This window comes from Rhynchophorus ferrugineus, unplaced genomic scaffold (assembly GCF_030347505.1).
Source record: "Rhynchophorus ferrugineus isolate W39M unplaced genomic scaffold, kcgeb_rfMv2 rfM2, whole genome shotgun sequence".
In the NCBI taxonomy this organism is placed as follows: domain Eukaryota; kingdom Metazoa; phylum Arthropoda; class Insecta; order Coleoptera; family Curculionidae; genus Rhynchophorus; species Rhynchophorus ferrugineus.
In genome coordinates, this window is record NW_027472581.1 from 84251122 (window position 1) to 84264282 (window position 13161).

Genomic DNA, 13161 nt, shown 5'->3' on the forward strand with positions numbered 1-13161 from the left:
AAGTCGTGTTTTTTGTGTCATATAATACTATAAAATACTAATGTCATATATACTTGTTGATCTAGAGAGCTTGATGCTCTTACATTAATTTACGCTCTAGTAAATGTTAAATCAAATCTTTCGAAAGGAGAATTGGTTCAAAACGGATGTTTATTTTGTTTTAAAAAGAAATCGTGATTATATATTGTTAGTAGCGTAGAATAAAGGAATTAAAAGTAGAACAAATATTAATTATTAGGCTAGAAATATTCAGACAACTTTTATCATATTGTGAAGATATTTAACACATTACTCGAGGAGTTTCCTATGTATAAAAACCACCACTGCTCAGTTAACCGCTAATCTATATTAATCTGCATGAAATAACGATCACAGGCATCCAGAATTTCAGACAAGACAGAAACATATCTCTTAATTCCACAACTAAGCCAAGACCACTACAAACTAGTCACAACTTAACCAATCCAAGTCCAGTTCTAAGGCCCAGTGATAGTTTTTCTAGTCCCTAAGTAAATAAAGTACTTAGTGAGAAATATCTTCAAAAGAATAAAATACCACTGTAATCTGCATTTGTGAATCTAATCTTCGGTTTATATATAATATATATATATATATATATATATATATATATATATATATATATATATATATATATATATATAATAAACGGTTTTATTATTTTGAGTCTGTGTCCTGTTCTGGTGTTATGCAAGAGTTTTATTACTTCCATATTGCCATGAGAATGAGAGTCTCGTCTCCTTGCCACTCTCTTGAATTCCTGAGTGGCCATCGGTATCAGTCCTGTAGTATCTGGGTGTGCTTACAATACTTCTCTGGTTACGTTTCCCATAATTAAACCTAGTAGTATAATTAAACCCTTTCCCCCGTAGTCCATTAGATTTCAATACTTACTTGTATAATAGCAATTCATTATGTACTAATAATTGATTTAGTGATTTTCTTCCATTTAACCAATATATTTTCCTATATTTGAACTTCATTCCTTTTCCTTTTTGCATGTTCCTTCCAGCGAAGTTTTTGATCAAGATTCATTCCGAGATACCTAACGTTGTTGCTATATAGAATGACAGTAATATTTATTGTTATTGATGCTTTGAGGTTTGATTATACGTCAATTGCACAAGTACATATTTAGTATCGTTAATGCTTATTTTTTTTGTTTTCAATATTGTTCCGGTTTCAGGTTTGGGTTCAATATTGTTACTTGCCTGTTGTAATTTTCAGCACAGCAATAATTCCACAATCATCAACAAATGTAGTCATAGTGATATTCTCGAATTGTTGTATAAATATTATCACATGTGTAGAGTAGGTAAAGAATTGGCCCCAATGCACTTTCTTGTGGTACAACTGCTTTAACTTCTTTTATAATAAAACAGTAGTAAAATTTGTTTGACTCTAAATATTCTAGCTGTAATGTTTAGTGAGTAGTTTCGGTAACATTTTCTGTAGCTTATGGACATGCTGGTGCTTTACCGGAATGGGTATAGCTATTGCCTTTATAGGCGTTTTCAATTACATCTTTTATTTCATGCACCTGATCAACAGTAGAACGTTTGTGAAAAATAAAACCCAAACTAGTGTGTAGGTATTAGAGACTATATGTTTTTATTTCATTTCGTAATTTTCCAGGTTTTGAGTTAATGATAATCTCAGCCATTTTCCAAACGTCTGAGACATGTTTTAATCGAGATGCTGCATTGATCAAGTTCGTAAATTGTATAATTCCTTTTCTTGGCAGTTTTTGCAGAAATTATCCTGTTATTAAGCCGTAATCTGGTGATTTCCTTGGGTTAATTTAAATTTTGTTAACTGTTTTGTACTTCTTTTCGGCGTAACTAATTGAATCGAATTTTCACATTCAACGATTCAGCTTTTTGTTGTTTGCTGGTCACGCCATTTTCGACGTAGATTTCTTTTAGGTAGATTGTGTGGACATGATCATTATAGGTATTTGGTAGCTTTCCAGAGTGAATGATTTGTTACCTTGTCGTCTGTTTTGTACATTATTTGTTTGTATTATTTAAAATATGTGTGATCTGAACTTAGGTCAAAATTTTTTTCGACTTCCATGTTGTTGGACGACTTAAATTGGTTCTCCAATTGATATGCAACTATATATTAACTTAGCAACTGCTTGTTGTGGTAATTCTAAATTCCCATATTATATTTTTTGCATTGAAATCAATTTAATTTTTTTTCTTCTAGGATATTTAGAACATTTTCTTTCTTTTGATTGTACCATGGCAATAAACTGCTACTAATGTAATCTTGTATCTTTTACATTAACAGTAATGTTGTTACCTGATTTTCTTCCAAACTGATTCCTGACTGAATACTGATAGTGGAAAATGTTATTTTTTATTATTATCGCTTTTTGTTATAATTGTAAGGTGTGATAGAAATTATATGCCCTATATTTTAAAAATAAATCCTTTATAACGTGGGTTTCAGATATTAGGCAAATATATATTTTTGGAAATTCTAGGAATACGCGGAAATCAACGTATAATGATTGAAAATTCGGTATTCGTTTTGTAGAACGATGAAAAATATGTAACATTCGATATATTAAAGGTTATTAGTTTTACATAAGTTAAAAATGCTAATACAAATAATAAAAATTCTAATATGGTGTATAGATTTACCTCAACGTTGTATTAATCGAGTCTTTTGAAAGACAAATTAGTTCAAGGCAAACTTACATTTTGAAGGGAAAAAATCAAGATCTTATATTAGCAACAGAAAAGAAAAGTAACACAGCAATGGTATAGACATGACATGACCGCTTTTCGACTGTCGATTATAAAGTATATGCTATTATTATCAGTTTAAAACCGTTCAGCCGTGTCACGCTTGACCCAAGCTGATTTAAGACCAGTAGATTGCGCCAAAAGGTCAAAAGTTTATAGACGTTATTGTCTCATTTTATTATTCGATGCTATCCAAGAATAATTATAATGTTTTAGTTAAGTTCATGTTAAGTCATTTTTATTTGTTCAGAATAAATTGTAAAAATAAAGAATAATATTTGTTTCAAATTATGTTATCAGCAAATTTTAAAACTGTCTTGTTCTGTTGAACAGAAGAAACGTCTAATGGATTAATTTTTATACCAATTAATAGAATGCAATGGCTTGGTTGGTGCAGTGGCTAAGGCGACAGGACGGTCGTCCTAATGTTGCGATAGTCGCGGCTTAGAATCCTTCTGGTGCATGGCTGCACTTATACTCGTTATAGTCAACAGTGGAAAATACGACATGGAACATACAGTAACCAGACTGGCTAAGATCGGATATGGTGTGTCTGAGATGATCTCTAAGTTAGTCACTGGCCAGTCGGTAGTCTTAATGCTGAGAACCGTGGTTCGGAGCCCGCGTTAAGTCCAGATAAGTCCAGTCCTTGTTGGTAAAAAGGAGAATACATATAACAAAGAAAAAGAATGTAATACGAAAATAACTTGAATTTGTTAAAACTACACATGATTTTTCCCGCTAACGCCAGATGTATTCGATACTTGCTAAAATAATATTTTCTTAATTTTCTACACCAAATTTTATTAGAATCACAATCATAGTTAAAATTAGTTAAAAGATCAAAAGACATCGTCTTAAGTAATGTACATCGTTTCATCTTTATGGATGAGTGAGTATTGAGTAATAAAACCAAATATGATAATTGGTCTTCTATAAAAACAAATTCAATTTATAAACACACATCAAATAGAATAACTGAATAAAACGTTTATTAGTCGTAATAGTACAACTTTTATGCGTATAATTATTAATGTTTATGTAATATGATACTTATTTCCATGTCAGAATGTTTCTATGACTTTGTTGACATCATCACCGAACGATTAAACTACGCACACAATTTGCACTTGAACCAATTTAAAACGGTGGAAAATGCGCCAAAAGAACGTTGGTTTGCAGTTCTCACGTTTATATTTATGCAGAATTTCAGCGAAAATAATTAAACATTTTAATTTGTCCCCGCCGGACGTCCTTTTTAACTCCACCGTCATTTTATCATCATGTCATCGCGATTAATATATTTCACACATCATATTTTATTGGTCATAACAAAATAATGAACGCATTTCCCAGACTCATATCCATTTGATACGAAAATTTAATTATTAATGAATTGGATGCTCGATCTGTAAATTAATAATACCGGTCTGACACAAAAAAGTTGTTTGTGTATTCTGAAGCGATTTTTATTTACTAATCGACTACAAAAAAAGCAACTCGTAATACACTTGCAATACAACTTTCAATAGCTGTTCATGAGCGGATTGTTCGATGATGATATGGAGTAAGAGTTAAAAAATTCGAATTTAATAATTACATTAGGTTATTTAACGGATGATTACATATTTCGCATTAACACCAATAGATGTCGATCAAAATACATGCAACCACCTAATATACTTCAGAATGTGAACAAAATGGGATATATCACCAACATTTGGAGTATATCAGAAATATTTTTCATCACTTATCTACAACTTTTTTCCTTCGTCTCACATATTACCACTGAAGAAGATTTCTACAAGTATACAATAGTTTAAACCAAGTAACCATAACATCATCCAAACCTTATAGTTACCTGGTCATTACAAATTGGTGGCGGAGTTTACTTTATGCTATATATTAGTTTTAATTTTTTTGAGGACAATGGGTGCAGCACAACTTCTATGTTCGGTTGTATATATTTATCAATGTATGTTCGCATTTCTACGTTAATTATGGATCGATTTTCAATATTCTTTTTTTTTATTCGAAAGAGAGCACTTTTGAGATAGTCCTATTGGAACCAAGTGAGGATCTGACGGGGGAAGGGGGGTAAATCAAGGGAAAAAGGAATAAACATTGGAATAGCTATCGATTAGTCATAACACTTATTACTAATTCATTTCAGGCATACAGTTCTTGATGCTGGAAACAAGAATGGTTTAATTCCTGGCGCAGAATTAGTGTTTTTCTTTAATTCCAAGGGTGACTACCATGGAGAAATGAACCATAATTTGTTTTTGCGGTGTTTGAAAATCAGTTTTCGAAGAACTCGGAAGAACCATCAGTTATTGTTATGGACAATACACCATATCATAGTACACTGTTGGAGAAGATGCGAACAAGTGCATCAACAAAGGCTGCAATTAACGAATGGCTTAAAGTACATAAAATAAGTTTTGAAATCAACATGTTAAAGAATAAACTATTTCAAATTGTTGGTGAATATAAATGAAATATTTAATTTAATTTTAGTTAATTTACTTTTTTAGAAATAAGCTTGAGAAAAGATACATTGTGGGTCAGATTGCTGAACGTTATGGGGACAGAGTATTACATCTTCCTCCCTATCACCGCATATTTATTCCAATTGAGTTGATATGGAGTATTGCAAAGAATTATTCTAATAGACATTCAGGTCGATGAGGATATTCAAACCAGAACTGTCTAGATTTATGGAAAGAGGCATTGTCGAAAATAGCATATTCATCATCGGACTCAGCAAACTCAAAACCATAAATATTACTTTCCAAACCTAAACAGCTCTTAATTTTTTTTGCAAATATTTTTTATCAAAAAACTATAAATTTCCAGCAAATGACATATATACTAAGTTTCCAATTTGGATTTCGAAATCACCACTCGACAATCGACCAAGTGCATAGATTAACAGTTAATATTGAAAAGGTACCTGAAGAGAAGAAATGCTGCTCTGCAATATTTGCGAAAGCCTCGCGAGTTTTTGACCGGGTATAACACTTGGGACTAATCCGCAAGATGAACAAAATATGACCGAGGAACCATCGTATCTTTTCGAAAGAACATTTAGAGTTTGGCTTGAAATGCAATGATGATTGAAAAGCAAATACGTAATTATGTCACTTGACGGGTGCCCAATTCCTCAAGCACAATCGGCGAAGTACTTCATCGTCCATTTCAATGATAGCTTAAATTGTAAACCTCACGTTAACAAAAAAACAGAACGGATCAGGCTTAAAATCAAAGAACGATTTTGATTAGTCGTAGATACTCCCAACCTTGAACTAAGAAAAGTGGTTACACGATTGTTGTCTAAAATTTCGCTTTAAATCAGGAAATAAGGTTACTAAATCACAGCAACAAAGAAGTAGAATAGAGCAACTAGACAAAATGCAGGAAATCAGAAGATTGAAGTGAAACAAACCACATGAAATTGAACAGTGTATAAGTGTTTAATGTTAGCTTTAGCATAAGTAATCTAATTTAATGTTAATTTGGTAAATACATACTTGTGTACACTCGTTCTACTTGTATATTGATGCAAGTACAACAAAACAATAGTAATAAATTAATTTTATAAATTAGGATTGTACTAAGAATATATAATGTACGGTATAATTAAAAAATATATGTAAACACAATATAATATAGAGCACTAGATTTCAACATAAAGAACAAACAAATGCTTGAATAAATAAGATATATTATTTGGTAATGGGATGGTGGTGATCTCCGATCTCCAGCAGGTAGCCTACTCCTACTTAATGAATATCTCCCAGCAGATATGGATAATTTAACGTTAATTAAACTATTTTTCATCAAAAAACAGTGCACTTCCAGCATATGACATATATACTAAATTTCCAATATGGATTTCGAAATCATCACTCGACAATCGACCAAGTGCATAGATTAACAGTTATTATTGAAAAGGTGCCTGAAGAAAAGAAACACTGCTCTGCGATATTTGCGAAAGCCTCGCGAGGTTTTGACCGGGTATGACACTTGGGACTAATCCGCAAGATAAACAAAATATGACCGAGGAACCATCGTATCTTTTCGAAAGAACATTTAGAGTTTGGCTTGAAATGCAATGATGATTGAAAAGCAAATACGTAATTATGTCACTTGATGGGTGCCCAATTCCTCAAGCACAATCGGCGAAGTACTTCATCGTCCATTTCAATGATAGCTTAAATTGTAAACCTCACGTTAGCCAAAACGCAGAACGGATCAGGCTCAAAATCAAAGAACGATACTCCTACTATATACTAAATTTACAATTTGGATTTCGAAATCACCACTCGACAATCGACTAAGTGCATAGATTAACAGTTATTATTGAAAAGGTGCCTGAAGAAAAGATATACTGCCCTGCGATATTTGCGAAAGCCTCGCAAGTTTTTGACCGGTACTGGAATACTTGGGACTAAACCGCAAGATGAACAAATTATTACCGCGGAACCATCGTCAATTTCCGGAATCGTATCTTTACGAAAGAACATTTAGAGATTGGCTTAAAATGCAATGATGCTTGAAAAGCAAATACGTAATTATATCACTTGACGGATGCCCAATTCCTCAAGCACAATCGGCGAAGTACTTCATCGTCCATTTCAATGATAGCTTAAATTGTAAACCTCACGTTAGCCAAAACGCAGAACGGATCAGGCTCAAAATCAAAGAACGATACTCCTACTATATACTAAGTTTCCAATTTGGATTTCGAAATCACCACTCGACAATCGACCAAGTGCATAGATTAACAGTTAATATTGAAAAGGTACCTGAAGAGAAGAAATGCTGCTCTGCAATATTTGCGAAAGCCTCGCGAGTTTTTGACCGGGTATAACACTTGGGACTAATCCGCAAGATGAACAAATTATTACCGCGGAACCATCGTCAATTTCTGGAATCGTATCTTTACGAAAGAACATTTAGAGATTGGTTTAAAATGCAATGATGCTTGAAGAGCAAATACGTAATTATATCACTTGACGCATGCCCAATTCCTCAAGCACAATCAGCGAAGTATCTCATCATCCATTTCAATGATAATTATGGATAATAAAATAAATAAGTTTAATTAAAATAAAATATGGATAACTTAATTTTAATTAAACTCTTTTTTATCAAAAAACAGTACATTTCCAGCATATAATATATTTCTCGCCCATTAAAATAATTACCAGGATGTACTTACCTTACTATTGCGTTAAATTAAAATTCTAAAAGTTGTCAAAGCGTTGTCGAGTGCGTAGAAGAATAGTGTCCAATTAAAATTGGATTCCCGATACACTGATAACAGTAACAACTTGAACCCAATAAACGCGACCCGGTTTAATGAAAATACCGGCAAGTATTATCACGATTTGTTAGAAATGACCGAGATTTTATAACAATCTTGCATCAGTCGTATTATTGCTCGATTATGTACATATCAGCAAAATGTGACGAAAAATTATGCTTTCTGATATAATTATTGATATCATACACATTTCTGTCCGGTTATATCATCAAAAATTAAGGCGATTGTTATAAAGTTAAATCTCTTGAATAGTAAACAGTACGCATTTTCCGGGATGACTGGGATTTGATCCACGTGTCCAGACCGGACATAGTTCCGGGAACATCATCAGTTTAGTTTGCATTGTTTTACAGGGGCGCAGCGGCCCTAAGTTACTTCCGTTAAATTATTACAGAAATATCCAAAGCTGCTCAAATTTCTTTTATAAGTTGAGTAAAACGAACGATACAGGAAATGTTGGCAGGTACTTACTCTTACTATTTTAGTTAGTTTTAATGTTTCTGCAATAAAATAAACAAATCCAATATTATCTGCTATAATAGTTGTTTATCAAAATAATGAAGCAAAACGAATCTTATGGCAAATAAGGTATTATAACAGGTCGATTGAAAAGTCCCCGGCCTACCGCAGTAAAATACATTTTTTTGACAAAATTAGTTTTTTTATTTAACATAATTTCCTTTAAGGGTGATACAGTGCTTATAGCCACCCTCCAACTTTTCGACACCATCTTTGTAGTATGATTTGTCTTTCGCTTCAATATAGGCCTCAGTTTTGGCGATTACCTTTTCATTCGATGAACATTTCTTCCCGGCGAGCTTTCTTTTGAGATCTGACGACAGGAAATAGTCGCTGGGGAGCAGATCTAGAGAATGCGGTGGATGAGAAAGCAATTCGAAGCCCAATTCATGGATTTTTGCCATCGTTTTCACTGACTTGTGACACGGTGCATTGTCTTGGTAAAAAATGCGGTGGTTTTCGGCGATTTCGTCCATCAAACCAACCAATAACGCTATGTAATAGTCCTTTTTCAAGGTAGTCAATGAAAATTATGCAATGCGCATCCCATAACGCCATAACTTTGCCAGCCGACTATTACGTTTACTTACGCTTTGGAGCGGATTCATCATGTGCAGTCCACTCCGATAACTGCCGATTGGACTTGAAATGTTAGAGCCATTTTTCATCTATTATCACATATCGACGCAAAAACTAGGGTTCATTATGTTTAACCATCTTCAAACACTGCTCCGAATCATCAACTAGTCGTTGTTTTTGGTCAAAAGTGAGCTCGCGCGGCTCCCACTTTGCACAGAGCTTTCTCATACCCAAATAATTCGTGAATGATATGACGTACACGCTCAGTTAATATCTTAAAAGCAGAAAAGTTTCGTAAGCCAAAAAGCAGAACGGATCAGGCTCAAAATCGAAGAACTATATTAATTAGTCGTAGATACTCCCTACTTGATCTAGAACAAAAAAAATTGGTTTATCAGTCTATTACAAAGCTTATTTGGACCTATGGGGTGCAAATATGGAGTTGCACTAAACTATTAAATCAACTAGTAATCTAATGATGCTAAAACAAAATTTCTTGATTAATTATCAATAATTATCGCTACGTGAAGAATCGCTAAACAATGAAGAATTTACACGATTAAATTGTCTAAAATTTCACTTTATAACATGAGATAAGGTTGCTAAATCACAGCAACGTAGAAGCAATAAAGCTACTAGACAAAATTCAGGAAATCGGAAGGTTGAAGTGAACCAAGCCACGTGAACTTGAACAATTTATGTGTTTAATATCAGCTTTAGCATAAGTACTCTAAATTAATGTTAATTTGGGAAATACATACTCGTGTAGACTCGTCCTACTTGTATTCTGATGCAAGTACAACAACAAAAAATTATTATAAATTAAGATTGTAATAAGCATACTTAATGTAAGATATAATTAAGAAGTATATACATGTAAAATATAGTACTATATTGCAACATATAGAACAAACAAATACATTAAATGAGATACATTACTTCATGGTGGGACATTGGATGTGAAAGTAGTTACTCAAAGTCAGATCCTCTGCAGGTAGGGAGATAAGAACAAGTATCACACAGCGAACACTGATTCAAAATTAGTTCTAAGCAGAGAAGATCCAATGAATAATAGTTAACAGTATTCACTTCTTTAATACAATGAAGAACCTTGAAGAAACCCTGCAGTCTGTCGGTATTGCCTCCCATAAAAGTATTTCTGTAGCATATCAAACTGTAGTTATATTTAATTGAGATTTAGCAAGGAAATTTGCCGAATACAAGGTATACAAGAGTTGACGAATGGAAACAGACTTGTAATGGGATTGATCATCTATTTTCAATAGGTATAGGTATTTAAGTAAACCTTGTCCGTGAAGCTTGGCGAATAACACTGAATTTGGTGTTATTGATATAGCTCTAATGATGGTAAGCACTGAAAGGGGATAGCTGAAAAGTGCCTGTTTAGCTAAAGAATGAGCTGGATCGTTATCAGATATTCCCATCTGGAAAGTAATCCAAGTTACGAAGATTAAGAAAGAAACTTAACAGGTCAATTGAAAAGTTCCCGGCCTGGCACATAGATGACGCTACTAGAACTAAATCCATATGTTTTTTAGTTATCCCTAACCCTCAAAAGATGCTTGTCTAAATTTGACAGCTGTCGGATCATTAGTTTGTGAATTATAGCATTTTGAGGGTGTGAAACGACTTTTGTTATTGTGAAAAAAATGGATAAAAATGAATTTTGGACGTGGTTAAATGAGCCCCGAAGACGGTGAACGCAGTGGACGCCCAAAAGAGGTTGTTACCGACGAAAACATTTAAAAAATCCACAAAATGATTTTGAATGACCGTAAATTGAAGTTGAATGAAATAGCAAACATTTTAAAGATATCAACTGAACGTGTACATCATATCATTCACAAATATTTGGCTATGAGAAAGCTCTGTGCAAAGTGGATGCCGCGCGAGCTCTCTTTTGACCAAAACCAACGATGAGTTGATGATTCGGAGCAGTGTTTAAAGATGATCAAGCATAATAAACGAGTTTTTGGGTCGATATGTGTCAATGGATGAAACATGACTCCATCATTTCACTCCGAAGTTTAATCGACAGTCATCCGAGTGGACTGCACACGATGAACCCGCTCCAAAGCATGGGAAAACGCAACAGTCGGCCGGCAAGTTTATGGCGCCTATATTTTGGGATGTGCGTGGAATAATTTTCATTAACTACCTTGCAAAAGGAAGGACCATCAACAGCGACTATTACATCGCGTTGAGAATAAGAATCGAAATAAGAATAAGAATAATAATAGAATTTGAAGAAAAAGAAATTGCTGCTTCACCAAGACAATGCACCATGTCACAAGTCAGTGAAAACGATCGCAAAAATCCATAAATTGGGCTTCTTCATCCACCGTGTTTTCCAGATCTGGCCCCCAGCGACTATTTCCTGTTCTCAGATCTCAAAAGAATGCTTGCTGTGAAGAAATTTTCGTCGAATGAAGAGGTGATGGCCGAAACTGAGGCCTATTTTGAAGCAAAGGACAAATCGTACTACAAAAATGGTATCGAAAAGTTGGAGTTTCGCTATAATCAGTGTATCACCCGTGAATGTATGTATGTTGTACTGTATGATTAAGTAGTATACTAACAGATGCTAAATTAAAAACAAACAAAACAACTGCACAAAAAATTAAGGTGGAGCCCGTATAAAAATCTACATAAGTTTTTTGGATATTAAGCATCTGAATGGTGACATAACTTGGTTTAAGAATGTATAATAACGATTGCATATTATTTACATATATTTAAATCAATTTATTAAGTTTTTTTACGCATTGCCACTGATAATATTACAAAATAAGATACATTATAACAGATATTTAGTAAGAGATATAAAACTACGTTTAAATTTCTAAAAAATTACTAAGTGAAAGTCTCAGATCAGATGAGCGAAATAAAAAGTTTAAATGATTAGAACGGAATTAAAAAAAATCACTGGAAGCTAAATCTGGCAAACCCAGTGGGTTTTGGAATAATTCGAACTTTAGTTTCATGATATTAGCATTTCTTATGTATTGCTTCGGTTAAGGATATTTTATTTTTCAGGAAAAGTTGTTTTTGTTGATCGATTCATTCAATCGAAGCAAATAACGAGTTCAGCGCCTATTTGCCTTTAAATATTCGTTACACTTACGGTTTGCTTGCATTTAAAGTGTAGTAACGTATCTACGTTTCCTTCCCAGTAAAGCATCAATGGAGAAACTAAACAGGATTCTATCTATCATACGAATTTATGATTATTTTCAATTAATATTCACATCATATCTGTTTGAGATTTAGTCAAATGCAAACGTTTGTGAAATTTTAAACTTTGCAATATTATTGTGTTCTTTTTGGTGTCAAGTCGTACTTTGACGGACATTCATAATAATATCATAGATGAGTTGATGTGCCATAATTTTCATTCAGTTTAACTTTGGTTAATAATAAAGAACATAAGCGTTTGTCATTTTTCTGAAAAAACAAAAACGTATTAATTTAACCCAAAATAAAAATGAACTCGTAACTTAACAACAAACTCTTTTCCATATTGTGATCAGATCGGAATTTTGGATTTTCTGACTTTGGGAGAACTTATTTATGAGCCACATATTAAATATTGTTTTCCAATAAAGTAATAATATTTTGGTAACAAAGACAGAAACAGAAACACACAATTTAGACGTGTAAATAATTAGTTTTAAAGTATTCGGGTGCACTTACTACACCTTTTAAGACTATTCTGGAAAACTTGTATATTTATATTTACATTGTTTTTCATTGGAATATCTCCATAATTGAATTCTATATAAGATTAGTTTTTTAATAATCTCCTAGAACGTCAATCATCTGATTTCAGTTATCCAGTATAATAATCCTAACATGTAGAAGATCACTTCAGTAAATGATCTCCTGTATAACTTATAATCTAAATCTTATTCTAGATACTATTCTAACTTATTCCAA

At 33.1% G+C, this 13161-nt stretch overlaps 1 protein-coding gene across 1 annotated transcript in view; it reads right to left on the bottom strand.

Moving 5' to 3' along the window:
- AANAT1 (dopamine N acetyltransferase) overlaps positions 1 to 8151 on the bottom strand; it is a 111109-nt gene extending 102958 nt beyond the window's left edge. The window contains exon 1 of the mRNA XM_076396702.1: positions 8002 to 8151. The gene's annotated coding sequence lies outside the window, so the exon portion shown is untranslated. The remainder of the gene's footprint in view (positions 1 to 8001) is intronic.
- Between the last annotated feature and the right edge of the window lie 5010 nt (positions 8152 to 13161).